We start from the raw sequence: 27,404 nt of genomic DNA, 5'->3' as shown, positions 1-27,404 counted from the left end.
GTCAGTGGCTGTCCAGAAATGCTGGGAGTTGTTTTGCAACAGCTGGAGGCTCCGTTTTGGAAACCCTGCCGTACAAGATGTTTTTTATTTTTATTGGGGGGGGGGGGGGGGGAACAGTGTAAGGGGGTGTATATTGTGTTTTACCCTTTATTATATGTTAGTGTAGTGTAGTGTTTTTAGGGTACATTCGCACTGTCGGGTTACGGCGAGTTTCCCGCTAGGAGTTTGCGATGCGGCGATAAAATTTGCCGCAGCCCAAACTTGAAGCAGGAAATTTACTGTAAACCTGTCCGTGTGAATGTACCCTGTACCATCACATGGGGGGGGCAAACCTCCAGCTGTATCAAAACTACAACTCCCAGCATGTACTGACAGACCATGCAGGCTGGGAGTTGTACTTTTGCAACAGCTGAAGGCACACTGGTTGGAAAACCTTGTTAGGTTCTGTTACCTAACTCAGTATTTTCCAACCAGTGTGCCTCCAGCTGTTGCAAAACTACCAGCATGTACTAATCACCGAAGGGCATGCTGGGAGATGTAGTTATGCAACAGCTGGAGGTACCCAACTACAACTCCAAGCATGCCGAGACAGCTGTTTGCTGTCTGGGCATGCTGGGATTTGCAGTTTTGCAACATCTGGAGGGCTACAGTTTTTAGACCAATGCACAGTGATCTCCAAACTGTGGACTTCCAAATGTTGCAAAACTACAACTCCCAGCATGCCCAGACAACAAACAGCTATGTGGGCATGCTAGGAGTTGTTTTGCAAGATCTGGAGGGACATAGTTTAGAGACCACTGTATAATGGTCTCAAACTGCAGCCCTCCAGCTGTTGAAAAACTACAACTCCCAGCATGCCTAAACAGCTGTCTGGGCATGCTGGGAGTTGTAGTTTTGCAACATCTGGAGGGCTACAGTTTAGAGAGCACAGTCTCAAACTGTAGCCCTCCAGATCAACGTAGGATCCAGGAAGCCGTCCTCTTCTGGCGCACGTCACGCCGCCCACCGATCACCGTCGCCGCAGCCTCCGGATCGGTAAGTGGACGTCGGCGCCCGGTCCCCTTCAGTTCCCCGTTCTGCACCGCCTATTGTGGGTGGGCAGGATGGGGAAAACGAAAGTTAACCCCCCCCCCCCCGCCCCTGGTCTGCTATTGGTTGTCGCCTCTGATGATCAATAGCAGGGATAGGAGGGCTGGCACCCCTGCCACCTCACTCCTATGCCTACAGGGGGATCATGGGTGTCTTAGACAACCGCGATCCCCCTTATATTCCGGGTCACCATAGACCTGTATGACCCGGAATCGGCACAAATCGCAAGTGTGAATTCACTTGCGATTTGCGCCGATCACCGACAGGGGGGGGGGGGGGGGAATACGGGGGTATGTCCTCTGGGCATTTGCGCGGGGTGCCTGCTGATTGATATCAGCAGTCACCCCGGTCCGATCCCCGCCCGGCGCACAGCGGGGACCGAAATTCCCACGGGCGTATGGATACGCCCTGGGTCCTTAAGTACCAGGACGTCAAGGCGTATCCATATGCCGTAGGTCCTTAAGTGGTTAAACATTAAAGGGTACCTTTCATCAAAAAAACTTTTGATATACTATAGATTAATGTATGCAGAATAACTTTCCCATAGCATGTTATTAAAAAATGTCCCTTCTATTTAATGTTCCACTTTAAAAAAATGACCACTATGGGTCTCCCTACCAGTTTATATTATATTAAGGACTCCAGCATGAGTCTGAAATAAATATATTATATTTTATCATATTATATTATATATAATATATTTTATATTATATATAATATATATAAGATTTAGGACTCCAGCATGAGTCTGAAATATATATATTTCAGACTCATGCTGGAGTCCTAAATCTCAGACTACCGCTGGGACACGGACAAACTCAGCACTGCTCCCTGCCAGGGAGTCTGTCTGTGTCCCAGCTGCAGTCTGAGATATTAGGACTCCAGCATGTGTCTGAACTATATAAAAAAGGACTGGTAGGGAGACCCCTAGTGGTCATTTTTTCAAAGTGGAAAATTAAATAGAAAGCAGCATTTTTTTTATAAAATGCTATTGGAAAGTTATTCTATATACATTAATCTATAATATATCATAAGTATTTTTGGTGAAAGGTACTCTTTAATAACTCTGGAATGCTTTTACTTATCATTGTGATTCCAAGAAGTTTTTTTCGTGACATATTCTACTTTAACATAGTGGTAAAATTTTGGGGTAACTTGCATCCTTTCTTGGTGGAAAAAAAAAAATGAAAATTTAGCATATTTCTAACTTTGAAGCTCTCTGCTTGTAAGGAAAATGGATATTCAAAATAATTTTTTTTTTTGGTTCACATATACAATATGTTACTTTATGTTTGCATCATAAAATGTATGAGTTTTTTGAGGGGCGTGGCCTGGCACGCTGGCGAGCGGCAGCACTTGAGGAGAGTTCCTGCTAGGGCCACTACAAAAGAGGATACAAACCTGCTAATGGGAGGCAGGCACAGAAGAAAAAAGAAGGCAAACACTTGCCCGCAGGAGCCAGCATCCAGATTGCCGATTTCGGCCTATTTCCAGCGATGTCCGGAGGCAAAGGACATCGCTTCGTGGCCTGCTCCTGTACTCGCGGTCTCCTGCACGGAAGTCACGCGTGCACCTCTCGCCGAGGAGAAGCGATGCGCCGGAGACCCTGCAACGGCCACCAGCCGCCACAAGGACCGGGCTACGGATACCTCAACCCCGCTCAGCTCCACAGTAAGTGAGCCTGCAGAGGCACTACGTGGTAGCACTACGCGGTAGTACTCGGCCAGAGTGGGGGCACCTACCTCTGCATTGACACCAATGGCGGCATCCTGTACGAATAAAGGCCCTGCCTCTGCCCTGAATGTGGCCCCTCTGCCCCCTGCTACCTCTAATCCCACAGTAACACAGCAATCCACCTCTGGCTCCCCTGCAGATTCTCGCCCTGCTGCAGCTCAGCTCGCAGATCACACAGCTGTTAACCTCATGGCTGCTGGAATGAGCCAGCTTCGCTCTCCCCCACCTGACAACCACCAGGCACTGCCTGTCCTCCAGGACTCTGCATCCCAGAACCTTGCTTCCAGGGGTCCCCCTATGCCCAAACACAGAAAGACACCGACTCCCATACTATGGACTATGATTCTTCTCACCCTGATAGTGGTTCCCCTCACAGCAGTGATGTTCCTGAGTACTGGGGAGACAGCCCTCCGGCTAAGAAAAAGTTGTTTAAAACTCCTGCAAAAGCACGCCCAAGGTCCAAATCCTACACAGAAAATCCTTCATCTGATGACTCCAGAAGGTCTAGTAGAGATTGGGGGTCTGGATCGAGAACCCCCACTAATGAAGTGCGTAGATCTGACTGACACATGGTGAAACCTATCTCCCACCGTCATCTCGCCAATGCTCCTTAGTCCGGAAGCGGCAGCGGACACCCTTAAAAGCCACCCAGAATTGCAGGCCCTTCTGGCCCTACTGCCCATGAAAATGGACATGATGTCCCTGGTTGAGGATATGAAGAAATCCTGGCGACAAGATTTGGCTCCGGTCCAACAAGAAGTCACGCAATTGGCAACCAGAGTGTCTGACCTAGAGACTTTCCGCTCATCCATATCTGCTGAGGTCCACACTCTAAGAGCTGCTACCATGTCTCTTATGCACCACCAGTCCCAGATTATTGACCATATAGATGATATGGACAACCAAAATAGACGCAATAATATTCGTGTAAAGGGACTACCTGAGTCTGTTGGCCCCCAAGATCTGGCGCTAACATCTTCAACGACATATTGCAGAGGCCGGCGGACACCAAGCTGGAACTGGACAGGGCACACAGGGCACTGAAAGCAAAGAGCCCTGGGACGTGATCTGTAGGGTCCATCATTACCTCCTAAAAGAGGACATTATGCGCAAAGCCTGTAACATCAAAAATTTGAAATACCAGGGGATTGATATCCATCTTTTCCCTGATCTGTCCTTGCGCACCCTCCGCCTCAGGGCCACACTGAAGCCCCTCCAATCGGTGCTCCAAAATGCCAAGATTCTGTACAGATGGGGCTACCCTTTCTCTCTCACGGCACGCCATGGATCTACAGTTGGACCGTTACGGAGACCTGAAGACCTCCCGCAATTCCTGGTGACGTTCAAATTGCCCCCATATCTCTGCCTGACTGGGAACTGCTCTATTCCCCAACGACCCTTTCAGCCAGACACCCTGTGGATATCCGGCAACCTGTGAGGAGATCCAGGGAAGGCGTCCCTGAGCCGATGTCAAGGAGACGTGGCCACAAGACCTGAATTGCTCCTGTGGTGGATGCTGTTATATTTCATGACTATCCTATATTTTGCATAGTGCACTGTGGTTCTTCGTTCGAACTCCCATATTAGTCGAACCGCCCCTAATTGTTAGTTGGCTCCTAGCTGGGACCTGTTCTGGGCACTAAGCCTTGGACCTTTTCTTGCAATAGGTCCCCCGCACCCTTCCTCCTCTCCCCCTGTGTTCACTGCTTTCAAATGTTTTTTCTACAATATTTCAATAGCTCCCACATAGTCTGATGTTATGCTTATTACTATTGCCCTTGGCCTCCCGCTAACTGTTGCCCACTAGGTCGTTGACCTGTTTTTGTTAATATAGTCCTCTTTGGTTTCCGAGTTCCCTCCCACCTTAATATCGAAGGGACCATTTTAGGTGTCACATGGCCCTAGGCCGCAATGTTGTTTCCTACCTACGTTGCTTGATTGCTGGCGTTCCATTCACGCTACCCCACTAGTCTGGCACTCTGGCTCTGTCAGTGCCTCCTCTGGCCCTTATGGCCTACCTCTTTAGTACCCTTGCACCCGTACTCACATGGGTGTTTTCTTTGCTACTCCGTCCTTTAACCTTTCCTTTCTTGCTTCCTTTTCTCCCTTGCAGGTGGTATACAGATCTTTCATGTTGTAACGGGTGGTGGCGTGTGCGGGTGAGGCTCCGGACTGGTGGTAAGTTCTATATTCCCCTTCTTTCTATCCATGGCGGCTGACATAAATGTGACATCTCTCAATATCAAAGGGTTTAACATTCCCGATAAGAGATCTCAGACTCTATATTCTTTTCATAAAACACGCACCCACATTCTCGCATTGCAGGAAACACATTTCAAGGATGGACATATCCCGGTCCTCCCTACCAGATACTACCCTACGTGGGTGCACAGCATAAATCCAGAGGCCAGGACCAAGGGGGTTTCCTTGGCCTTCCATAGGTCCCTACCGATTACCATCTTGAATACCGCTACTGACCCAAAGGCTAGATATGTTTTTGTTATTTGTGACATTTCAGGCCACTCCTTTACTGTAGCCTCAGTCTATGCTCCCAACCATAATCAGGTGTCCTTTCTCATCCGAACTCTGAATAAATTGACTGCTTTTGTGTCTGGACAGATCATTCTCTGCGGAGACTTTAATCTCCCACTATCTCCTCTGTTCGACACGTCCTCAGGCCACTCCTCTTTATCTTTCCGAAAACTTTGTGCCCTACGCACAAAACTATACTTGCTCCAGCTGAACGATACCTGGCGTGCGCTCCACCCCAGTGGTCGAAACTACACTTTTTACTCCCACCCCCATAACCACTACAGCAGAATTGACTACATTCTATGTGCCCATCGTCTTTTGCCTTCTCACTCGCTCCTCCATAGGTTCAATCACCCAGTCTGATCATGCCCCTGTCTTCATGTCTTTCACTCTTCCATCCTTTCCCAAGCCCCATGCTAAGTTGAGGCTTAATGAAGCTCTATTGCTGGACCCCTTGTGTTTCAAGGAGCTGCAGGAAACCATTGCCAACTTCAGATCAGACCACTACTCAGATGAGTATTCCCCTTTTATTAAATGGGAGGCCCTGGAGTGTGTTTCGAGAGGCGTCCTAACAAAGCATGGGGCGCGGCTGAAAAGGGAAAAAAATCGGCTAAACTTACCTCCCTCCGATCTGAGCTCCACTCCCTGGAACACCACCACAAGAGGTCCCAACATTAACACACACTACGTGATGTCATTCGCATTCAGCAGGAGCTACTGTCCTTTCTGAATGAGAAATATCGATATTTCAAACAACTGACGGATAGGGTCTTTTACGAATGGGGGAAAAAGTCAGGCAAACTTTTAGCCAGAGCGCTGCGGGAAAAGAAATCCTCCCTTTTTGTTCCCTCCATTCGTACTTCCTCCCATGCACTCTCATACCTCACCCCTGACATTCAACGCATTCCGTCTATACTATTCAGACCTATACCGCTTACCCTCCACTAATGATACAACCTCACCCACTTCCAACTTGCCGTCCCTTCATACATACATTGCTTCAACGGCGTTGCCGACTCTCTCCAGTGGGGATGTGTCCATGCTCGAGGAGCCGTTCTCACTGGAAGAACTTGGCATAGCTGTGAAATCCCTGCCCTCGGGGAGAAGTCCTGGCCCGGATGGCTATACGGCTAAATTTTACAAGCTCCTTCTTGGAGAGATGTCCCAACCCCTCCTCTCAGCCTTCAATGTTGTTTCTGAGATGTCTCCTCCACCCCAATCCTTCCTACAGGCTTTTATCACCATGATCCCAAAGGAGGGGAAGGAGCCAATGCTGTGCCAGAGTTACAGACCGATTTCCCTACTCAACACTAGTCTTGCTCGCGAATATTCGCAATTTGAATTTTATTCGTGAATATCGCGAAATCGCGAATTTGCGAATATATCGCTATATATTTGTAATTACGAATATTCGTTTTTTTTTTATTATTTTTTTTTTTTTTCACAGTACACATCACAGTGATCATCCCTCTCTGCTTCCAGCTTATGTGGTGTAAAGAAGGCTCTAATACTACTGTGTGATACTGGTGTGCGAATTTTCACATATGCGAATTTCACGCATGTGCAAATTTTCGTACATGCGTATTTTTTTCGCACGCGAAAATAAAACGAGAATATGCGAATATTCGTCCATATATTCGCGAATATTCGCGAATTCGAATATGGCCAATGCCGCTCAACACGGACACGAAGCTTTTTGCCAAGGTTATAGCAAATAGACTGGCCTCCATTATGCCCGAACTGCTTCATGTTGATCAGGTCGGCTTTATCCGTGGCCGTGAGGCCAGAGACAATATCCTCAGAACCTTCTCTGTAGTCCACCATGCACAAAAACTCCACTTTTTCTTTTATCGCTAGACGCAGAGAAGGCCTTTAACAGTGTTGGGTGGGGATTATTGAGAGTGGCTCTGTCACAGATTGGACTGGGTTCCCGTATGATAACTCAAATCATGGCCCTCTACTCAAACCCTCAAGCCCAAGTTAGAATAAGTGGCCAGTTGTCCCCACCCTTCAACATTTGTAATGGCACGAGACAGGGCTGCCCCTTATCCCCTCTGCTTTTCGTGCTATGCATGGAGCACCTCTTGATTGCAATCCACCAAAACCCTGATATTAGGGGTTTGGATACTGTCTCGTGCAATCACAAATGCTCGGCTTTTGCCGATGACCTGTTACTCTTCCTAACCTCTCCACTCACCACTCTACCCTCCCTCCTTTCTAAGATTCGTACCTTCTCTAAATATTCTAACTACAAACTCAACTCCACTAAGAGTGAAGCGCTTAACGTCTCCCTCCCAGCAAACCTGGTAAAACAATTGAGAGAAAATTATCCCTATAAATGAAGTACCGATTCCCTTAACCCCTTAAGGACTCAGCTATTTTTTGCAATTCTGACCACTGTCACTTTAAACATTAATAACTCTGCAATGCTTTTAGTTATCAATCTGATTCCGAGATTGTTTTTTCGTGACATACACTATAACATAGTGGTAAAATGTTGTGGTAACTTGCATCCTTTCTTGGTGAAAAATCCCAAAATTTGATGAAAAAATTGAAAATTTAGCATTTTTCTAACTTTGAAGCTCTCTGCTGGTAAGGAAAATGGATATTCAAAATATTTTTTTCTTATTCACATATACAATATGTCTACTTTATGTTTGCATCATAAAATTGATGTGTTTTTACTTTTGGAAGACACCAGAGGGCTTCAAAGTTCAGCAGCAATTTTCCAATTTTTCACAAAATTTTGAAACTCGCTTTTTTTCAGGGACCAGTTCAGGTTTGAAGTGGATTTGAAGGGTGTTCATATTAGAAATACCCCATAAAAGACCCCATTATAAAAACTGCACCCCCCCCCCCAAAGTATTCAAAATGACATTCAGTCAGCGTTTTAACCCTTTAGGTGTTTCACAGGAATAGCAGCAAAGTGAAGGAGAAAATTCACAATCTTCATTTTTTACACTTGCATGTTCTTGTAGACCCAATTTTAGAATTTTTGCAAGGGGTAAAAAGGAGAAAATTTTTACTTGTATTTGAAACACAATTTTTCTCGAGTAAGGACATACCTCATATGTCTATGTTAATTGTTCAGCGGGCGCAGTAGAGGGCTCAGAAGGGAAGGAGCGACAAATGGTTTTTAGGGGGCATGTCACATTTAGGAAGCTCCTATGGTGCCAGAACAGCAAAAAAACATTTTCCCTAAAATGCTTGTTTCCCAAAAGTTTTACATTTTTAAAAAGGGTAATAGCAGAAAATACCCCCCAAAATTTGAAGCCCAATTCCTCCAGATTCAGAAAACACCCCATATGGGGGTGAAAAGTGCTCTGCCGGCGCATTACAGGTCTTAGAAGAGAAGGAGTCACATTTGGCTTTTTTTGAAGGAAATTTTGCTCTGGGGGCATGCCGCATTTAGGAAGCCCCTATGGTGCCAGAACAGCAAAAAAAATAAAAAAACATGGCATACCATTTTGGAAACTAGACCCCTCGGGGAACGTAACAAGGGGTTAAGTGAATCTTAATACCCCACAGGTGTTTCACGACTTTTGCATATGTAAAAAAAAAATATATATATTTTTTTTACCTAAAATGCTTCTTTTCCCAAAAATTTTACATTTTTAAAAAGGGTAAAAGCACAAAATACCCCCCAAAATTTGTAACACAATTTCTCCCGAGTACGGCGATACCCCATATGTGGCCCTAAACTGTTGCCTCGAAATACGACGGGGCTCCAAAGTGAGAGCGCCATGCGCATTTGAGGCCTAAATTAGGGACTTGCATAAGGGTGGACATAGGGGTATTCTACGCCAGTGATTCCCAAACAGGGTGCCTCCAGCTGTTGTAAAACTCCCAGCATGCCTAGACAGTCAGTGGCTATCTGGCAATACTGGGAGCAGTTTTGCAACAGCTGGAGGCTCCGTTTTGGAAACAGTGGCGTACCAGACGTTTTTCATTTTTATTGGGGAGGGGGACTGTGTATATGTAGTGTTTTTTACTTTTTATTTTATTGTGTGTTAGTGTAGTGTAGTGTTTTTAGGGTACAGTCGCACGGGCGGGGGTTCACAGTAGTTTCTCGCTGGCAGTTTGAGCTGCGGCAGAAAATTTGCCGCAGCTCAAACTTGCAGCCGGATACTTACTGTAATCCTCCGCCCATGTGTACCCTGTACGTTCACATTGGGGGGGGGGGGGGGGGGGAGAAACATCCAGCTGTTGCAAAACTACAACTCCCAGCACGTACGGTCTATCAGTGCATGCTGGGAGTTGTAGTTTTGCAACAGCTGGAGGCACACTGGTTGTGAAACACAGAGTTTGGTAACAAACTCAGTGTTTTGCAACCAGTGTGCCTCCAGCTGTTGCAAAAGCTACAACCCCCAGCATGTACGGACAGCGGAAGGGCATGCTGGGTCTTGTAGTTATGCAACAGCTGGAGACACACTGGTTTGCTACATAACTCAGTGTGCCTTCAGCTGTTGCAAAACTACAACTCCCAGCAGTCACCGACAGCCAACGGGCATGCTGGGAGTTGTAGTTATGCAACCAGCAGATGCACTACTACAACTTCGAGCATGCACTTTAGCTGTTTGTGGAAGCTGGGAGTTGTAGTTACACAACAGCTGAAGGTACACTTTTCCATAGAAAAAAAATGTGCCTCCTGCTGTTGCATAACTACAGCTCCCAGCATGCCCTTTTTGCATGCTGGGAGCTGTTGCTAAGCAACAGCAGGAGGCTGTCACTCACCTCCAACGATCCAGCCGCATCACGAGTCCCTTGTCGTCGCCGCGGCGGCCGTCGTTCCTGGGGCCCCGATCCCAACATTGACGCCGGGAATCGGGGTCCCCAGCACCTGGGGTGCACGTCCCGCACCCGCTCACGTCCTCCGGAAGAGGGGCGGAGCGGGTTGCAGGAGTGAAACCCGCAGCAGGCGCCCTGATTGGTCGGCCGGGAAACCGTCCAACGAATCAGGGAGATCGTGAGGTGGCACCAGTGCCACCTCACCCCTGCAGGCTCTGGCTGTTCGGGGCCGTCGGAGACGGCCCCGAACAGCCTGTAATTCCAGGTCACTGGAGACCCGATTGACCCGGAATCTGCCGCAGATCGCTGGACTGAAATGTCCAGCGATCTGCGGCCATCGCCGACATGGGGGGGCGTAATGACCCCCCTGGGCGATATGCCCCGATGCCTGCTGAACGATTTCAGCAGGCATCGGGCACCGGCTCCCCTCCAGCTAGCGGCGGGGGGCCGGGATTTGACAGGACGTACTCAAACGTACTGAGTCCTTAAGGGGTTAAATACTTGGGGTCCGGGTCCCTAACAAGCTGAGTGACACATTCCAAATTAACTTTCCCCCTCTGCTTCAAGCCATTAAAGTAGACTTGACTAAATGGGAGAGGAAAGATTTTTCCTGGATAGGCCGCATTAATGTAATTAAAATGAACGTACTGCCACAACTCCTTTCTTCTCCACCCTCCCATCTGCCCCGCCCAAAGCTTTCTTCAAGAAGTTGACTGCTCTGCTTTCTAACTTTGTATGGGCCGGAGGATGTCCACGAGTAGCGAGACATGTACTGTCGAGACGCAAAAATGAAGGAGGCCTAGGCTTGCCGGATTGCCAATTCTATTATCTCGCCGCAGTCCTGAACAGAGTCCTAGATTGCTATCATGTACCTGTTACCAAACAGTGGATATCCATAGAAGCACACACTGCTCATCTACACCCGAAGACACTGATTTGGCTTCCCAAGAGACATCTGCCAATTATCATCTTGAACGACTTACCTACTGTCACATCCTCAATTGCTAGGACGCACCGCACCCTCTTGCCAGACACTCTGCTGTTCCAATCGGATGGCCCTATGTCTCCTGTGTTTGGTAACCAGAGGTTCCCACCTGCCATTAAGTCTGCTGCATTCTTGGGATGCTCTAGGGCCGATGATGTCTCTTTTACACACTTTTTGGACTCCTTGGGCCTGAAGCCTCTAAATACCCTGAGGTTCGATCCCTTGCCTCCATCCCTGGCCAGCGTCCAGTATGAACAACTGCGTCACTTCTATGTCATGGAGGAGGCCAATCTCAAGCTCCGACGGCCCCTGTCCCAGTTCGAGAAACTGTGCGCGCCCAGCTCAAATAACGTGCTCGATCAGCACGCTGTATGCTCTCCTAATTGATTCTCTCCGTGACGAACCCCTTCCATATCGTAGCGGGTGGGAGAGAGAGCTGGGGCGCGAGTTCTCGGACTCGGAGTGGAGCCAAGCAATATCTTCTTGCCATAGAACTTCTATATCTAGTAAGGCGCAAATGACTAGTTATAAAATACTGACGAGGTGGTACAGAGTCCCCGCCCTCCTCTCTCATATCTACCCCTCCGTTCCTGATGTATGCTGGAGGTGTGGGGAGTGGGAGGGCATCATGTCCCATATTTGGCTCAAATGTTTGAAACTCCTGCCTTTCCGGAGCCAGGTAATTGATCTGATCCTTAGGTTGACCGGGACCCTGCCCCCCTCCTCCTGTCCATCCTTCCTCCATCTGTCCCATCTAAAACTTTTTGTACAAAATCAGTCATCTAAAATCGCCTTATTCTAAACCACCTATAACGTTTTCATTTTTTTCTCATATATAGGGCGGTATGAGGGCTCATTTTTTTTGCGTCATCTGTACTTTATCGATACCACATTTGCATGTATAAAACTAAAAAAATTTTTTTTTTATAAAAATGTGACAAAAAAGCTGCATTTTTGGACGTAATTTTTAATGTTTACGTCATTCACCGTACGGGATAATTAACATAATATTTTGATAGTACGGACTTATGCACGTGGTGATACCAAATAGGTTTATAAAAAAAAAATGAAATATGTACGCTTTTTGGGGGTAAAATGGGAAAAAAATATGACAATTTTTATTGGGGGAGGGGATTTTTCACTTTTTTTCTTCTTTAATTATTATTATTATTATTTTTTTTAACACTTTTTATGTCCCCATAGGGGACTATCTATAGCAATCCTTTGATTGCTAATACTGTTCAGTGCTATGCGTACGACATAGCACTGATCAGTATTATCGGTGATCTTCTGCTCTGGTCTGCTCAATCTCAGACCAGAGCAGAAGACCCCGGGAGACGGCCGGAGCCAGGTGAGGGGACCACCAGCCGCCATGTTGGATGATCGTATCCCCGCGGCAGCGCTGCTGGCGATCTGATCATCCAAAGTACTGCACTGCCACAAATGCCGTGATCTGTATTGATCACGGCATCTGAGGGGTTAATGGTGGACATCCGTGCGATCGCGGATGTCGGCCATTACCGGCGGGTCCTCATACACCTGCCATGTATGACGCGAGCATCGTTCCGATGCTCGCGGTCATACACAGGACATAAAAAGTACGTCATGGTGCGGGAAGTCCCGCCAAACCAGGACGTACATTTACGTCCGTGGTCATTAAGGGGTTAAGGACCAAGCACATTTTCACCTTAAGGACCAGAGCATTTTTTGCAAATCAGACCACTGTCACTTTAAGCATTAATAACTCTGGGATGCTTTTACTTCTGAATTTGATTAAGAGATTGTTTCTTTGTGACATATTCTACTTTATGTTACTGGTAAATTTTCGGCGATCCTTGCATCATTTCTAGGTGAAAAATTCCAAGATTTCATGAAAAATTTGAACATTTTGCATTTTTCGAACTTTGAAGCTCTCTGCTTGTAAGGAGAACAGACATACCAAATACATTTTACATTGATTCACATAAAATATGTCTACTTCAGGTTTGCATCATAACATTGACATGTTTTTAACTTTTTGAAGACCTTAGAGGGCTTCAAAAATTATCAGCAATTTTCCAAGTTTCCACTTCAGTTTTGAAGAGAATTTGAAATGAAGTGAACACCATAATGGACCCCATTATAAAAACTGCATCCTTCAAAGTATTCAAAATGACATTCAGAGTTTAACCCTTTAGGTGTTTCACAGGAATAGCAGCAAGGTGGAGGAGAAAATTCAAGTGCTCTTTGGTTGCGCCATTGGGCTTTTGGAGAGAGAATTTCGTTGGAATAGAAATTGGGGGCCATGTGCGTTCACAAAGCCCCCGTGCTACCAGAACAGTGGATCCCCCACATGTGACCCTATTTCGGAAACTACACCCCTCACAGAATGTAACAGGGGGTGCAGTGAGCATGTCAACCCCACTGGCATTTGACTGATCTTTCGAACAGTGGGCTGTGCAAATTAAATTCATTTTCATGGACCACTGTTCAAAAAAAATCTGACAACTGTGGGGTGTAAATCCTCACTGCACCCCTTGTTACGTTCCGTGAGGTGTGTATTTTCCAAAACTGTTCTGGCACCAGGGGGGCTTTGTAAACACACATGGCCTTCACTTCTAGCCAAATTCTCTCTCCAAAAACAAATTTTGCTCCATCCCTTCTGAGCCCTGTAGTGCTCCCACAGAGCAATTAACATCCACATATGGGGTATTTCCATATTCAGAAAAAATGGTGTTACAAATTTTGAGGGGATATTTTCCTATTAACCCTTGTGAAAAACAAAAATTTGGGGTAACACCAGCATTTTAGTGAAAAAAAAAAATTTAATTTTTCATTTTCACGTCCAACTTTTAAACGGAAATTCATCAAACACCTGTAGGGTGTTAAGGCTCACTATACCCCTTGTTTCATTCCGTGAGGGGTGTAGTTTCCAAAATGGCGTAACATGTGGGCGTTTTATTTTTTTGGGGTTTATGGCAGAACCGCTGTAACCAGCAGCAACCACTGTGCAAGTCACCTCAAATGTACATGGTGTGCTCTTGCTCCTGATCCCTGTTGTGCGCCCGCAGAGCACTTTACCAGCAATATCAGCATGTTAGTGTAAAAATAAAAACATTTTTTACACTAACATGCTGGTGTAGACCCCAACTTTACCTTTTCATAAAGGGGTAAAAGGAGAAAAAGCCACCCAAAATTTTAATGCAATTTCTCCCCAACAGGGCTCCAAAAGTGAGAGAGCACCATGCGCATTTGAGGCCTAAATTAGGGCAGACATGGATGCAAGCATCACACTTTCCTTTGCCTTCAAAATACCCTACAATAGTGTTGCACAAACAGGGTACTGTTCCCAGCATGCACTGATAGACCATACATGTTGTGAGTTGTAGTTATGCAACAGCTGGAGGCACATTGATTGCGAAACAGTTTGTGTTACTTAACTCAGTGTTTCGCAACCAGTATGCCTCCAGATGTTGCAAGACTACAACTCTTAGCATGTACAGTCTGTCAGTGTATGTTGGGAGATGTAGTTTTGCAACAGCTGGAGGCACACTGGTTGCAAAACACTGAGGTAGGGAACAAAATCTCAGTATTTCACCCAGTGTGCCTTCAGCTGTTGCAAAACTACAACTCTCAGCATGCAATGACAGCCAAAAGGCATGCTAAGTGTTGTAGTTATGAAACAGCTGGAGGCACAATTTTTTCCGTGATAGCGATACCCCAGCGCGCGTTTCGGGACATTCAGCCTTCGTCCGGGAGCCTCCTGGATGAAGGCTGAACGTGCCAAAACGCGTGTTGGGGTGACGTTATCCTGGACCTTGCGGCTGTCATTCAACTTTCTGCGCTTGCACTCTTATCCTGGTCAGCATGGTATTGTGTGCATAATGGTTAACTCAATCATGCAGTATCCTGTTGCCTAGACTTTTTAGAGCCTGTATTTCCAGCCAGTCAATTTCTCTGTACTTTATTGCTATATACCAGCACATTGCATGTAATAGGGTACTTACCCTTACCACTGTTGACACGTACTGTTCCTTGAGGTATTACTAAATTACTTTGATACAACTTCTTTCAATTGAGTGCCTTTTTTTGTATGTATTATGACAGTGCAGGTTCCGGTGTAGTTGTCTTTTTTCATGTGATTTATGTATTCCTTTTTATACATTGATTCATGAAATTTTTTTCTTTTAACTGATCATAATAAAAATGTTTTTAATCATGGTTTTGTAGTGGCTCCATTTGGTTTCTCTTTTTAGTGTTGAAGTATTGCTAGATGTATGCAATGGGAGCACCAAAGAAGTCTCAACAGCGTATGTAGCCGCAGGAGCTGCAGTGAGTGTCCATTTATAATAGTGTCAGCAGTGCCAAGGTACAGTGGTCCCTCAAGTCACAATATTAATTGGCTTTAGGACAACAATTGTAAGCTAAAACCATTTAAAAAAAAAAAAAAAAAAAATGATGAAGAAGAAATTATAAACTGGGATCAGGAAAAAGCAACTATATTAAAACAAATTCTTCTCCACTGAATTAACTGAGGAAAATTAAATGGCAGGTGAAATACAGCGAGATATGGTAAACTCCCCAGTACAAGTCACCTGTCTAACCCAGGAAGAAGTACAGTGCCGCCTACAAAAAAAAAAAAAATATATATATATAGACAAATTGCCAGGTCCAGATGGCATTCACCCCCATGTTCTAAAGGAATTAAGTAATGTAATAGACAGACCCCTATTTTTAATATTCAGGAACTCTATAGTAACAGGGACTTTTCCCCGGACTGAAACATGGCAAATGTGGTGCCAATATTTAAAAAAGGGACAAAATGTGACCCAGGGAATTAGAGACCTGTTTAACCCCTTAAGGGCCAATACAAATAAACCTGTATGCCCCTGACAGACAAGGCCTGTTTTTTTCATCTAGACCAAAAGTGAGAACTTGAGTCCTTTGTGTGTGGCTGGAGTGGATACAAAGTCAGTGGAAAAATTTAAGTTTTTTTTTTTCCACAAATGCATTATTTGTGGGACATTTTTTTGTACATTGCATCTGGAAAGTAGAAAATGCGCCCCATATTTTATTACGCTGTTCGTCCCGTGTTCGGTAATACCTCCGCTTAGACCATATTTGGTTGCATGGCCACATGGTGGGACCCAGAAGGAGAGGAGCCCCATTTGGCTTTCAGGATATCATTATACAAATTATAGGCCGCACTTCATCTTGCAAAGCATTCTAGCTGTCAGAACAATACCGCACCCACAGAAAAGACCCCATTTTCTAAACTATGCCCCCTATAGTATTCACCTAAGGCAAAAGTAAGTATGTTAAGCCCTTATTGTGTGGCTAGAATTATTTCAAAGTCAGTGGGAAAAAAATAGCAATTAGCTTTTTTTTTCCCCCACAAATTCTTTATTTGTAGGACATCATTTTGGTAAGCCGCTCTTAAAATGGAGGAAATGTGCCCATATTTTATCACCGTGTATGTCCCGGGCTGGGCATTACCCCTACTTAGGCCATATTTGGTTGCCTGACCGCCTGGTAGGACCAAGAAGGAGAGGAGCCCCTTTAGGCTATCAGGGCATCATTATATGAATAGTCCCCATTCATACTGCCTTTCGGCAGTATTGGTGTCCGTTGTCATGTCAAAAAAAGGCATGCCAATGTATAACTGTAGCCGTCTCATTCAGAAATAAATGGAGCTGCTACAGTATACGTCAGCATCACTCTTTGACGTGATGCTGACGGATACCTCGAACACTGTGGAAATGCAGTATTAACGGGACGCAGTGTAGGGTCACATAGAGCGCATCCGCAGCCTATTTCACACTGCTGTGGCTGGGTAGCTCAGTGTGTCCGCTCATGACTGGACACAAATCTACCAAGCCGCAGCAGGGAGCTCATTATTGTGACTGTTGGCGGGCATCCGCAGCACGTTATATGCTGCGGATGCGCGCCGTGTGGTCCTACACATTATACATTTTTATTTTTCATTATATTTAATAAATGTTTTTGTTTTTTTTTACACTTTTTTATACTTCTTGTTTTGACACTGATATTTTTGTAACTTTTTTTTGTTTTTTTTTAAATGTTTTGGAATACTTAGTGTAAAATTAGCAGGCAGCATATATCTGCAATGCTTTGGAAAACTAGAAGGCAGCATATCAGGACGTGCCGGGGCAGACCTGGGGGGTCGTTGTAAAGACCCCCGGCTGCCCAGGTAACCAGCAGCACCCCGCGATCCGTTGTGGGGTGCTACAGGAGAGAAACAGAGGGAGCCCCCCCTCCCTCTGTCAAAACTCCTTACAGCTTGCGGTCACTTCCGACCGCGGTTGTAAGGGTTAAACTGCCGGGAGTGAAGTTTTCTTCGGTCCCGGCAGTGCAGCAGGTCCCCGGCTGCCGGGGATCACACACAGCACCCCGCGATCGCACTGCGGTGCAGGGATGACAGAGGGAGCTCCCTCCCTCTGTCATAACACTTACAGCCTGCAGTCACTTACGACCGCGGCTGTAAGGGTTAAACTGCTGTGACCGAAGTCTACTTCAGTCCCGGCAGTGTGGCAGGGTCCCGGCTGTGTGTTACAGCTGAGTCCCTGCTGCGACCTCGTGGGTGCACTGGGCAGCACCCACGAGAACCATGGACGAGTATAGACGTCCAGGTGCCGTAACGGCCGCCAAACTGGACGTCTATACTCGTCCATGGTCGTTATCGGGTTAACCTCTGTTGTATGTAAATTGTTTTAGTGTTTTCTAAGAGATGCTATTTTGGAATATCTTGATAAAAATAAATGTATGACCCCATATCAGCATTCCTAAGCATTTGATACGGTACCACATAAAAACAATTTGTGCATAAAATGAGAAGGATTGGACTGGGGGAGAATGTAAGTAACTGGATCAGTGATAGGAAACAGAGGGTGGTTATTCATGGTACTTATTCTGATTGGGGGACTGTTACTAGTGGGGTACCACGGGTCAGTCTTGGGTCCTGTCCTATTTAATATATTCATTAATGATCTTGTAGAGGGGTTGAATATTAAAGTAGCAATCTTTGCAGATGATACTAAACTCTGTAAAGTGGTTAACACAATAGAGGACAGTGAACTGTAACAAATGGATCTGAATAGGTTGGAGGCTTGGGCTGGGAAGTGGCAGATGAGGTTCAACACTGATAAATGTAAGGTAATGCACATGGGGAAGAAAAATCCAGGCAGGGATTATGTATTAAATGGGAGAACACTTGGGACGACTGACGTGGAAAAGGACTTAGGAGTCTTATATAACAGTAAATTTAGCTGTAGTGACCAGTGTCGGGCAGCTGCTGCCAAGGCAAATAAAATCATGGGGTGCATCAATAGGGGCATAGATGCCCACGACAAGGAAATAATTCTACCACTATACAAATCACTAGTCAAACCACACATAGAATACTGTGTACAGTACTGGGCACCAGTGTACAAGAAAGATATAGTGGAGCTGGAGAAGGTTCAAAAAAGGGCAACCAGAGTAATATGGGGAATGGGAGGACTACAGGACCCAGAAAGATGATCAGAATTAGGTTTATTTAGTTTAGAAAAGAGAAGGCTTGGGCGAGACCTAATAACTATGTATAAGTATATCAGGGGAACGTACAGAGATCTCTCCCATGATCTATTTATACCCAGGATTGTATCAATAACAAGGGGGCATCCTCTGCGTTTAGAGGAAAGCAGGTTTCTACACCAGCACAGACGGGGGTTCTTTACTGTAAGAGCAGTGAGACTGTGGAATTCTCTCCCAGAGGGGGTGGTCATGGGGAACTCTGTAAAAGAGATCAAAAGGGGTCTGGATGCATTTTTGGAGAGTAATAACATTACTGGTTATGTATACTAGATTTATAGGGACAGAACGTTGATCCAGGGATTTATTCTGATGCCATATTTGAAGTCGGGAAGGAATTTTTACCTCTAGTATGAGGGTTTTTTGCCTTCCTCTGGATCAACTCAACTCAATAGGGACTTATTAGGGTTAAAGGTTGAACTTGATGGACTCTGGTCTTTTTTTAACCTTATAAACTATATTACTATGTATGTTGAGACCATAACTCTATGGAAACATGGTAATTGGGTCTGAAGCCACCAAAATGTCATCCAAAAAAATGAGGATTAAACAAAAATAAGTATATAACTAATACAGATAAAGCAAATCCTTACATCTAAAAAGTAAGAAAGATCTGCTGGGAGCTGTAAATCACTGTCTATGTATAGGAAAGGAGCTTCTTCAGGGTCTGTACAGTACACAATGGTGGAGATTTATCATTAGGTGTCTATTGTAGACACAGTTCTACCCCTTTACACTCTTGTCTAATTTACACTCTTGCTCAGAAATTACAGAGACTGTACACTCCTGATAAATCTTGAGCAAATATAGAACCCCCCCCCCCCCCCCACTCTACCGTGCACTCCTCTACCTCACAGGAAAATTGGAGATAGGGATTTTGTTCTATTGCTATGAGGCCTGGATTCCATTAAGGTTTTTTGTCGATCAGCAATAACACCAGAAAAACTGTCCCAGCTTTTTCCTGCATTTTGTAAGTTTTTTTTCTTGCGTTTTTGCTGGTGTATAGAAAATAAAAAAAAATAAAAAATGTACTAAACTTTTTTTTTCTAAGAAATTTAGATACGTGACTGCGGCGGACTGTGTCAGATTTGGTGGATTGCGACGAACAGCATTTTTTAAAAATGTCAATAAAAGGGTTAATGAGGGCTGTGGGGGGAGGAGTGTTTTTTTAAATAATTTTTTTCAATGTATTTTTTTTTTATTGAATTTTCAGGCTTAGTAGTGGAAGCCATCTTATAGACAGAATCCATTACTAATCCGGGGCTTAGCGTTAGCCCCCAAAACAGCTAGCGCTAACCCACAATTATTACCCCGGTACCCACCGCCACAGGGTTCCGGGAAGAGCCGGTACCAACAGGCCTGGATCGTCAAAAATGGTGCTCATGGGCCTAGGCGGTAACCTGCTGGCGTTATTCAGGCTGGGGAGGGCCAATGGTCCTCGCCCACTCTGGTAATGTCAGGCTGTTGCTGCTTGGTATCTGGCTGATACTGAAAAAAAAAAAATAAAATTAGGGAACCACACTTTTTTTTTTTATTTATTTATTTATAAAACGCATAGGGTTCCCCCTATTTTCAGTATCAGCCAGATACCAACCAAGCAGCAACAGCCTGACATTATCAGGATGGGAGAGGACCATGGTTACTGGCCCTCCCCAGCCTGTTACCGCCTAGGGCCAGGAGCGCCATTTTTGACACTCCGGGCCTGTTGGGTCTGGCTCTTCCCGGCACCCCTGGGGCAGTGGGTACCGGGATAATAATTGCTTGCTGATTTTGGTGCCAACGCTAAGCCCTGGCTCAGTAATGGATTCTGTATATAAGACAGCTTCCACTACGAACCCTGAAAATTATAAAACACGGCACATTGAAAAAAAATAAAAAATAAAAAAATCCCCACAGCACTTGTTAACCATTTTATTGAAATAAAAATGCTTGTCATAGTCGCAGTCCACCGAATCTGACGTAGTCCTCCGCATTCACGTGTCTGAAATGAGAAGAAAAAACAAGAAATATGGGTTAGCACATTTTTTGCACTCTCCCCTGGGAAGAGCGCACATAATGCAGCATGTTCATAAACAGGGAGCCCTGAATTGTTCCTAAACTACAACTCCCATCATGGGGGGCTGTAGTTAAGCAACAGCTGGAGTCTCCCTGTTTGGGAACACACTGCTCATTTCCCATTATGCATAACGCATAATGTGAAGAGAGATCTGTCCCTCTGCCCTTGGACTACTACTCCTATCGTGGGACAGAGTCTGTCCCATGATGGGAGTAGTTTTAGTACCACAGCGCTGCTGAGGGATGGCACTTGCACATCCCCCGGCTGCAGGACTTTTAGGACTACTACTCCCATCATGGACAGAGACTGCCTATGATGGGAGTTTTAGTCTAGGGGCTGACGTGCAGATCGCACCGGGTCATTCTGCAGAGGCCTGCTGCGATCCGCCGCCGGGAGACGAGAGTTGTGATTGGTGAACAGCTATCGACCAATCAGAGCTCCTGTGTTCTGGCGGCGGGGATTATGAATTATGACAGTGTATATAGAAGCTGGCGGCCAGCGCGATGAAGCCGCATGTACCGCCGGCTTGTTAACTTAACCCATTAACCTCTTCAGGACGCAGGGCGTATGGATACGCCCTGCATTCCGAGTCCTTAATCCATACGTCCGTGGGAATTCAGGTCCCCACCGCTAGCCGGTTGGGGACCGGAGCCGGATGCCTGCTGAAATCGTTCAGCAGGCTTCGCGGCATATCGCCCAGGGGGGTCATGATGACCCCCCCATGTCGGCGATGGCCGCAGATCGCTGAACAATTCAGCCCAGAGATCTGCGGCGGATTCCAGGTCAATCGGGTCTCCAGTGACCCGGAATTACAGGATGTTCGGGGCAGTCTCCGACGGCCCCGAACAGCCATAGCCAGCAGGGGTGAGGTGGCACTGGTGCCACCTCACGATCGCCCTGATTCGGCCTGTTTACCGGCCGACCAATCAGGGCACCTGCTGCGCGTGTCACTCCTGCAACCCGCTCCGCCCCTTTTCCAGAGGACGTGATCGGGTGCGGGAAGTGGATCCCGGCAGCTGGGGACCCCGATCCCCGGCATCCCTGTTGGGATCGGGGGCCCCAGGAGCGGCGGCGGCGAGGGACTGACCTGCAGCGGCGGCGTGGATCAGCAGTTGGAGATGAGCGACAGCCACCTGCTGTTGCTTAGCAACAGCTCCCAGCATGCAAAAAGGGCATGCTGGGAGCTGTAGTTATGCAACAGCAGGAGGCAGGCCACCACAACTCCCAGCATTCCCTTATGGGCATGCTGGGATTTATAGTTTTGCAACAGCTGGAGGCACATTTTTTCTATGGAAAAGTGTACCTTCAGCTGTTTTATAACAAACTCCCAGCTTGCACAAACAGATAAAGTGCATGTTGGGATTTGTAGTAGTGCATCTGCTGGTTGCATTACTACAACTCCCAGCATGCCCGTTGGCTGTCGGTGACTGCTGAGAGTTGTAGTTTTCAACAGCTGAAGGCACACTGGTTGTGAAACAGTTTTTTCTTTACCTAACTCAGCGTTTCACGACCGGTGTGCCTCCAGCTGTTGCAAACTACAACTCCCAGCATGCACCGTACATGCTGGGAGTTGTAATTTTGCAACAGCTGGATGTTCCTCCCCCCCCCCCCCAATGTGAATGTACAGGGTACACTCATATGGGCAGAGGTTTACAGTAAGTATTCGGCTGCAAGTTTGAGCTGCGGCAAATTTTCTGCCGCAGCTCAAACTGCCAGTGATAAACTACTGTGAACCCGTGCGACTGTACCCTAAAAACACTACACTACCACAAAATAAAATGTAAAAAACACTACATATACACATACCCCTACACAGCCCCCCTCCCCAATAAAAATGAAAAAACGTCTGGTACGCCACTGTTTCCAAAACGGAGCCTCCAGCTGTTGCAAAACTACTCCCAGTATTACCAGACAGCCATTGACTGTCCAGGCATGCTGGGAGATTTACAACAGCTGGAGGCACCCTGTTTGGGAATCACTGGCGTAGAATACCCCTATGCAAGTCCCTAATTTAGGCCTCAAATGCACATGGCGCTCTCACTTTGGAACCCTGTCGTATTTCAAGGCAACAGTTTAGGGTCACATATGGGGTATTGCCGTACTCAAGAGAAATTGTGTTACAAATTTTGGGGGGTATTTTCTGCTTTTACCCTTTTTAAAAATGTTACATTTTTGGGAAAACAAAAATTTTAGGTAAAAACATTTTTTTTTTTTTTTTTTTTTTTTTTTTGACATATGCAAAAGTCGTGAAAACCTGTGGGGTATAAAGGTTCACTTAACCCCTGGTTATGTTCCCCAAGGGGTCTAGTTTCCAAAATGGTATGCCATGTGTTTTTTTTTTGCTGTCCTGGCACCATAGGGGCTTCCTAAATGCAGCATGCCCCCAGAGCAAAATTTGCTTCCAAAAAGCCAAATGTGACTCCTCCTCTTCTGAGACCTGTAGTGCGCCGTATGGGGAGTTTTCTGAATCGGGAGAAATTGGGCTTCAAATTTTGGGGGGGGTATTTTCTGCTATTACACTTTTTAAAAATTTAAAACTTTTGGGAAACCAAGCATTTTAGGAAAAATATATATATATTTTTTATATATGCATAAGTCGTGAATCACCTGTTGGGTATTAAGGATCACTTTACCGTTATGTCCCCGAGGGGTCTAGTTTCCAAAACTGTATTTCATGTGGGTTTTTTTTTTTGCACTGTTCTGGCACCATAGGCGCTTCCTAAAGGTGACATGACCCCCAAAAACCATTTGTCGCTCCTTCCCTTCTGAGCCCTCTACTGCGCCCGCCGAACACTTTACATAGACATATGAGATATGTCCTTACTCGAGAGAAATTGGGTTTAAAATACAAGTAAAAATTCTCTCCTTTTTACCCCTCTCCTTATCTCTCTGGACATTTCCACATGCAGCGATACCACTTCTGTTTATTTTTGTACATTATTTTTATTTAAAGAAAATTGGAAAATTAGGAAGGGGGCTTATTCACACACACACATATACATATATACATATACATATATTTTACACATATATATATATATATATATATATATATATATATACATACACACTTTTTAAAATAGTTTAATCACTATTTTTCAGTCTTCATAGGGACATATATGGAGTCTTTTGATTGGATAACAGTGAACGCCACTGTGTTACTGGGTGTGTGTGTGTGTGTGTGTGTGTGTGTGTGTGTGTGTGTGTGTGTGTGTGTGTGTGTGTGGGGGGGGGGGGGGGGGGTTCTGCTTCTCCAGTTTATGTGGTGCATTTTATTTACTCTATGTGTCAGAAAATGCTGGAAGTTGCATTTAGTTACTAGATAACTACAACTCCCAGCATGCTCTGATACAGCCTATGGTTGTGTGGGTGTTGAAGCATGTTGCACTGTATAGTAGATCAGTTAAGGTTATTGTGTAACATGCTGGGAGTTGTAGTTTTGGTTCGTGTCAAGGAATACTGGGAATTGCAGTTAGTAACTACAACAACCAGCATGCCCTGATGCAGCCTATGGCTCTGCAGCTGATCTGAACCAAAAACTACAACTCCCAGCATATTACACTTTATAGTTCCACAGTTTCGGTTATGGTGCAACATGCTGGAAGTTGTAGTTTTGGTTCGGGCGTGTTTGCGTGCATTCGTGGGGCAATTAGATAGCACAACTGGCTGCACCTCACACAGGCATTACAGAAAAATACGGGGGGGGGGGGGGGGGGGGGGGTTGCGAAGTCTGTCTGTCCCTGCTTGCCCGGTACAGGGCTAAATCTATGAACAATGCACCTGCCCGGCGCCCGGAACTACATGTCCCAGGCGTCCTGACATAGGATTTCCACATCCCTGTAACTACTGGGGGTGACACAATGCAACAAAACCCCTCCTCATGTAATCTCCTTACTACTGAAGTGACTCACTGTAACAAAATCTCTTATGTTATCTCCTTTTTACTGGGATGACACATTGTAACAAAATCCCTTTCTCATGTAGTCACCTGACTACAGGGTGACACCTTGTAACAAATCCCCTTTTAAATGTAATTTCCTTTCTATTAGGATTACACACTGTAACAAACCCCCTCCTTATGTTATCTCCCTTCTACAGGTGGTGGACACACTGTAACAAACCCCCATCACCTGTAATCACCTTATAATGGGGTGACACACTGTAACAAACCCCCATCACATGTAATCACCTTATACTGGGGTGACACTGTAACAAACCCCCATCACATGTAATCACCTTATACTGGGGGTGACACCCTGTAACAAACCCCCATCACATGTAATCACCTTATACTAGGGTGACACACTGTAACAAACCCCCATCACACGTAGTCACCTTATACTGGGGTGACACCCTGTAACAAACCCCCATCACATGTAATCACCTTATACTGGGGTGACACCCTGTAACAAACCCCCATCACATGTAATCACCTTATACTAGGGTGACACCCTGTAACAAACCCCCATCACATGTAATCACCTTATACTGGGGTGACACACTGTAACAAACCCCCATCACACGTAGTCACCTTATACTGGGGCGACACCCTGTAACAAACCCCCATCACATGTTATCACCTTATACTGGGGCGACACCCTGTAACAAACCCCCATCACATGTAATCACCTTATACTGGGGCGACACCCTGTAACAAACCCCCATCACATGTAATCACCTTATACTGGGGCGACACCCTGTAACAAACCCCCATCACACGTAGTCACCTTATACTGGGGCGACACCCTGTAACAAACCCCCATCACATGTAATCACCTTATATTGGGGCGACACCCTGTAACAAACCCCCATCACATGTAATCTCCTTATACTGGGGCGACACCCTGTAACAAACCCCCATCACATGTAATCACCTTATACTGGGGTGACACACTGTAACAAACCCCCATCACACGTAGTCACCTTATACTGGGGCGACACCCTGTAACAAACCCCCATCACATGTTATCACCTTATACTGGGGCGACACCCTGTAACAAACCCCCATCACATGTAATCACCTTATACTGGGGCGACACCCTGTAACAAACCCCCATCACATGTAATCACCTTATACTGGGGCGACACCCTGTAACAAACCCCCATCACACGTAGTCACCTTATACTGGGGCGACACCCTGTAACAAACCCCCATCACATGTAATCACCTTATATTGGGGCGACACCCTGTAACAAACCCCCATCACATGTAATCTCCTTATACTGGGGCGACACCCTGTAACAAACCCCCATCACATGTAATCACCTTATACTGGGGTGACATTGTAACAAACCCCCATCACATGTAATCACCTTATACTGGGGTGACACCCTGTAGAGCAGAGAACTCCACATACAACACAACCGCAGTGACTGCCCGACCAGGACCCCTCTATCCCCCAGATGCTGGAGTTGTAGGATGTCCGAATCACGTGACCAGTATATGTGGGGCAAAGCTCATCAGGTTAGAAAATATTGTGGTTGAAGGACCATTGGGGATGATCATGTGGAGCAAATCAGTAGGGAGAGGATAAATGGAGGTGAAGGACCAGTAAGGGTGATCATGTGGCAAGAGTGGGCCGAGCTTAAGAGTATGCAATTATAATTTGCGGAGAAAGACTTGTTAGGATGATCGTGTGACAGAAGCGTGCGGAGCTAACCAGTTGGGGAGGATAATTGGGAGATGAAGGACCTGTAAGGGTGACCATGTGACAGCAGTGGGCGGGGCTGTGAAGTGTTGTTGAGGATCCGTTAGGATGATCATGTGACAGTTTTCGCGCGCTCACTAGCAGGGGAGCGGCAGTGCTGACGGAGCTCATCTGCCTCCGCGGTATCCATAGTAAATCACTTGGTTTTTTTCCTTTTAGATTTTTATTCGTTAACTCTAAGGTGAGCAAAATCATAGAAATCATTGTTTTTTGTAGAAAAAAATAATAAGTTAATTATAGTTATCAATTAGTTCTGAATAAGTAAGTGATAATTTCAAGGGGTTAAGACACAATTAAGCCCCTACATAGGACCCAACTGTATCCAGCCTGGCCCAAGTATAAGTAAGTGTTTTCCAACCAGGGTGCCTCCAGCTGTTGCCAAATTACAATCTGGCTTTTGCACACTGCAGTTTACCATAATAGCATGTTCTCTTTATTCTGTAGGTCCTTAAGATCATAGGATTTAATATTCATAGTTTTTACTATTCTACTACTAGAAGTTTTAAACAGAATGAGTGCGTAACCTTGTCTTATTCTGACTCCTGTAAGACTTAAGTTTCCGTATATGGTATGTGTGAGGGTCATGATCTGTAGTTTTATTGGTACCACTTTTGTTATGATGGGACTTTTTGATCATTTTTTACTTAAGTTTTTCTGGCATATGATTTGATTGAAAATCCGTATTTTTGGCGTTTGGAATTTTGTTTTACGTTTCCACTGTTCACAATTATCAAAGGTTTGATTTTAATAGTTTGGACAAAAACAAATGTGGCAATGGCAAATAGGTTTATTACTATATATATATTTTATTTTTTGTAAAATGAAAACTTTTTTTTAGGGGAGGGGCTTTTAAATTATTAAAATTGTTTTATTTTTATTTTACACTTTTTGATTCACCATAGGAGACTTTTACATGCAAACGTTAGATTGCATTCACTATATA

At 45.4% G+C, this 27,404-nt stretch overlaps 1 protein-coding gene and 1 long non-coding RNA gene across 4 annotated transcripts in view; one reads left to right on the top strand and one right to left on the bottom strand.

Annotated features, from left to right (window-relative positions):
• Window positions 1-27,404, bottom strand: part of LOC130301103 (uncharacterized) — a 90,441-nt gene that overhangs the window by 17,533 nt on the left and 45,504 nt on the right. The window lies entirely within an intron of this gene.
• LOC130301099 (uncharacterized) overlaps window positions 26,507-27,404 on the top strand; it is a 95,355-nt gene continuing 94,457 nt past the window's right edge. For 2 of the 3 annotated variants that reach the window (XM_056551596.1, XM_056551595.1), the window contains exon 1: window positions 26,508-26,642. The gene's annotated coding sequence lies outside the window, so the exon portion shown is untranslated. Of the gene's footprint in view, window positions 26,643-27,404 lie in introns of all 3 variants that reach the window. The other variant, XM_056551597.1, reaches the window with a different exon arrangement.

The sequence above is a fragment of the Hyla sarda genome, unplaced genomic scaffold (assembly GCF_029499605.1).
Source record: "Hyla sarda isolate aHylSar1 unplaced genomic scaffold, aHylSar1.hap1 scaffold_111, whole genome shotgun sequence".
Lineage (NCBI taxonomy): Eukaryota > Metazoa > Chordata > Amphibia > Anura > Hylidae > Hyla > Hyla sarda.
This window is presented reverse-complemented; position numbering and strand designations above follow the sequence as displayed.